Raw genomic sequence first — 4854 nt, forward strand, 5'->3', positions numbered from 1 at the left:
AGTCGAAGCCGACAAAGTTCGCATCAGCAGCGTCGTCCCTGTTCGATTTTGCGGATTCACATCTCACAGAAGACAGGAAAGGGTCGCGGGTTCATCTTCCTCCTCTCACAGAAGACGGGGAGGGGTTGGGTGCCCGTCTTCCTTCTCGACTCAGCTCGACAGCACCGAGTGTTTGGTCTCTTCGGTTACTGACATTCGTCTCGTCATTCCTGCCCTCTGACCGACTTGACAGGGCTTCTAATTGCTGTGATGGAGCTTCCTTCTTGTTCGGTTGAACCTGACAATGTCTCATTTGCCCACGTGGTGGGTAATCCTCAGGTGGAGACGACAGTTGTCTTCCCCTCAAGTTATAAGGAATATCATGATGATACAGGTGACTGCCCATTTATTAAGAATGCAAGTAGAAAAACTGGAAAAATAACACTCTTTTTCTTAGAGTTAGAAATTTCAACCCTGACTAACAAATTTAAGTTTGCTCTTATTGGACAGTGGGGGCACCCACCTATGGAAGTTATCAGGAAAAATTTCGATGATCTCAAATTAGCAGTAAAGTGGAAAGTGAGACTCATGGATGAGAGACATATATTAATTTAATTAACCGTAGCTGAAGACTACACTCGGAATTTGTCCAAAAAATATCTCAGCATTGCTGGTAAATCAATGAAGCTACTAAAGTGGTTTTCTGATTTTGACCTCAATCATGAACCTCCTATTGTACCTGTATGGTTCAGTCTACCAGGTCTCAAGCTGCACTTTTTTCATCATCAAGTTCTTTACTCAATCGGGGTCATACTTGGGGGCCATATGAAGCTAGATCTACCGACTTTCAACCTAACCAGACCTTACTTTACCTGATGTTACTGAAGTCTGGTCGGGCACAACTCATAATGGATATTAGCAACAAATCGTCATGGAGCATAGACCGCCTTACTGTTCTCATTGTAAGATGTTTGGGCATACACTTAATAAATGTCATAAGTTTCATCCAAATTTGAAATCTAAAGATCAAGTGAATAAGGATGGATTTAATCGCACTACTCTGGGTCTGTTTTGGCTATCGCTATCACAGGACAGATTTTAGATATTGCTAAAGATCAGCCACCTGCCATCCTTGTTGAGAAGGTGCAAAACGATCCTCTACCCAACATCGCAGTTCCTGATGAAGAACATCGAACTACAGGTACAGATCCAAAAATGCTCATTCCACTCACTGTTATTGAAGAAGACTCACATGTCAAGACACACAACAGTGCTTCTTTGATTCAATCAAAGATCAGCCAAAACAACAAACAGTTATTTCTAATGTTCAACATCCTACATATGTTTGGTACACTTTAGACCAATCCACTGATCAGGCGAGCCGATCTTCGGATGAGGAATCAGTGCTTCTTTGATTCAATCAAAGATCAGCCAAAACAACAAACAGTTATTTCTAATGTTCAACATCCTCGACAGGTCTATTCCAGGAGGAAAAAGAAGACCGGAGGCCGACTCGAGCTTGGAAATTTATTGGATGATACTTTGGTCACTATTGGCAATGACACTCATCTTACCAACTTATTAGCTGGCTCCTTTCCTAGAACTAGAGGTAGAGGCAAAACAAAATTGAGCCGCTCTCTAGCTACCTGATACTATGTTTTTTGATATTTTTTTTATTTTTTTTCTTTAGGTCTCTTGTAATTTTCTATATTTTCTTTTTTTTTTCAAAACCATTTGTATGTGGTGGTTATCATGGGGGAAGGGTGGCCACAATCTATATGTATCATTATTTCCTTTTAATATATTAGCTTTTGAGTTTTCACACATATATATATATGTGTGTGTGTGTGCGCGCGCGCGCGGCGCGTGTCTAGGGTAGTTTTTATCGTGTTTTTGTTCAGGATAGTTGTCAGGGTCCTTAGTTCCCCTTATCGAAGGGTGATTGGTTCTTCGGTTGTATCTTGCTCCCGAAGTGGTGACCATCCTTTCCCAACTCCTCTGCATCCCTCCCATTTCACCGCCAAGCATTCCTCTTCGTTGCAGGCCGCCCCGACAGCAGGCCATTTGTTGTTTTCTTGCAGATTTTCTCTGTCGAGCCCTCCACCTTCATTGTCGTTGTTGTCCAACCTTTCCTCTTTGTTGTCGCCACCATATCAGCCCTCCATCCTTGTTCCCATCACCCCGAACAACCCTCCCACATCACTCCCTGCAGTTTGTTTGTTGTCTGACACTGGGGGAAACATCTAACTGTTTTTTCACCATCGTGCCACCCTCTAAACCACACCGACCGCCACCACCACCCCTAGATCTACCGACTAGCTTGAGGTTGTGTTGTAAGTTGTTACACTTCAGATTCTCATATGTTGGTAGTAGTTTCCTATTTGAGTTCTATAATAAAATTCTTTTTTTCTATTGTTGTTTGGTTAACTTCAGTATAATTTGGCCAACCATAGTCCTATCCAAGGATTTCTAGCATCCACCTATACCCAGCCCTATCTCCACCCAAAAACCTTTCTTTCCCATTCTAAATCCAAAACGTGAACTCTCTTTCACTTCTCAAACTCAAACCCTAATCATGTCACTGAGGAGATGAGTGTGGGATGTTGATCAGGAGTTTACCATTGAAGAGATACAGCGACAACTCCGTCGAGTGCTACAACGGCCCTACGAAATTGAAAAAAATAGACCATCCATAAGAGTCACCCAAACTCCATTCAATTCCAAAGATGAAGAACCACTAACCCAAAGATTTGACTGAAATATTGGAGAAGCCTGAATTTTAAAGTATATGTGGATTCATCATAATTTAATGAATTCATCTAGTGGCACTAAACACTGAACTTGTCTTTGAGTGTTAGAATTTCATAATTGACGGAATGGTGAAACTAGCCGTCAGCAAGGAAAGAAAAAGTGTCTCAGTGATTGAAGAACTTAGAGATTCTTTGACAATGAGAAGGAAATAGCAAAATTACCATCTAGTCTAAGATAATACGAGAAATGCAGCGCCAGCACCTACCAGTTCATTACAGACAAGATGCTCAAACCCTAGTTACAAAAATGGAAAGACAACATCACTAGATGACTGCCAAATCTGACAGGTAGGGATCAAGCAACAAGAGTACATCCATTAGAACATCTAAGCTGACCATGCATGAGGAGACAACTTCAAAGTAGAGAACATGTGAAACCAATCTGCAACCCCAAATCTGTCTTCAGATAGGAAGTGTTTCCATTGTCACGAATTTGGGCATATTTAATCATATCACACAACCAAAAAAATAATCCCTTTCAATGCTCATGGCGCAGTTGAAAAAATAGACAATGACATGAGGAAAGATGAAGACATCAGAGACGAGCCTCGCCTTCAAGCCGACAAGGAAGAGATGCTAGTGATTCAAGATAAGCCACGGGAGAGACTCCAGCTGGATTAATCGAGACTTCTAAAAGATGATGAGTTTGAGGTAACAGACGTTCATATAGAATATGAGGTTGCAGCGCCTCAAACTACCATTTTGCAGGCACTAAGAGGAGAATTAGCAGGACTGACATTAGATTTCCAAAAAAATCTTTGAGACACCGATACCAAATACTTGACAACTTCAAATAAAAAAATTTAAGAATTTTGAGGAATATAACCTACCTCCTAAGTTGAACCTACTGAGGGATATCAAACTTATCAAAGAGAAAATACCTTGAGCTACTTTTAGAAAACCATATGAAGTCATTTGGGTACAAAATTCAGTTCAGCAATACACCCTCTACTAGATGGCCCGCCTGGAGGGATGAAATATAAAGTTAGAAATTGCCGGAATCAAACGAGATGGAAGCGATCGTCAGAGCTCTGGCAACTGCAAAAGAAATACGAAGGATATGGTTCCAGCTACATACCTAAAAGTCGGTTCCAGTTAGAGGTGGTGTAAGAAACAAAATCCTCAGTAGCGCCCTCTAATCCTCCACCCATAGAAGAAAAGTTCCCTTTTCCATCTGAAGCCGCATCTCAGCTCCGACGGCTACTTCCTCGGGACCTTGAAGAGTTGCGCTTCCCACTGCGGCCTGAAACATCATTTCTCCCCCTCGGGGGGGGAGTAACCCCCTCCGACAGAAGAAAATAGACAGGACGCCTCATAGTCTCCTCCAAAGCCCTCTCTTGTAATGAACTTGCGAGAAAAACTGAAGAACCATTCTGATCCTCGCGCTCCCCTGATCGTGGCTTTTGTACAACCCTTTTCTTACTCAACTCTCCAGTAGAGACCTCGCTAGTCGGTTTCCACTTCACGTCTGGTTTGCGAGTATTTGCCTGCATTTCACTCATCGCATAAGGGAGTGCATCCCTGTCAGCAGATGACGCTCCCCCGCCGGACATATTAGCAGACACGGGAAGGCAAAGAAGGAAACTCTCAAAAGAGAAGGATGGAAAAAAGCGCAAGTTTCCTCTGTCCTATTTCTTATTTATAGCATATTGGGCACGAAAATCTAGAGAAGTTCATTACTGCCCAATAATGTCATTTAATTATTTCTTACATATTGAAAAGAATCCCTTATTTTTCTATGATGTGCAGCTTTTAAGGAAAAAGTGAATCGGGAAACTAAATATGTCTACGAAAAAATATGTTTGCACGAATCTCAATGTAGCATCACGGCTCGAAAGAAATATATGACCAACCGAATGTAGCAGTTGATGTCCGTTTGGGAGAGAGATATGCGAAGAAGGCGTCTAGTTTGAGCAATCGAAAGAACGTGTCAGAGGAATTCTCACAAGGCGGTGATCGACACCCAAGCCGATTGGTGACAGTGACTTTATATATGCTTAAAAATATAAGTATTTAGTACTGTTGCTAAAAGATTTAATTCCTCAACAACTGCACCAAAAACTTA

General features: G+C 41.8%; 1 protein-coding gene across 6 annotated transcripts in view; it reads right to left on the reverse strand.

The window, feature by feature from the left end:
- Window positions 1-4854, reverse strand: part of LOC110022379 — a 21610-nt gene that overhangs the window by 12013 nt on the left and 4743 nt on the right. The window lies entirely within an intron of this gene.

Source organism: Phalaenopsis equestris, unplaced genomic scaffold, assembly GCF_001263595.1.
Source record: "Phalaenopsis equestris unplaced genomic scaffold, ASM126359v1 Scaffold000188, whole genome shotgun sequence".
Lineage (NCBI taxonomy): Eukaryota > Viridiplantae > Streptophyta > Magnoliopsida > Asparagales > Orchidaceae > Phalaenopsis > Phalaenopsis equestris.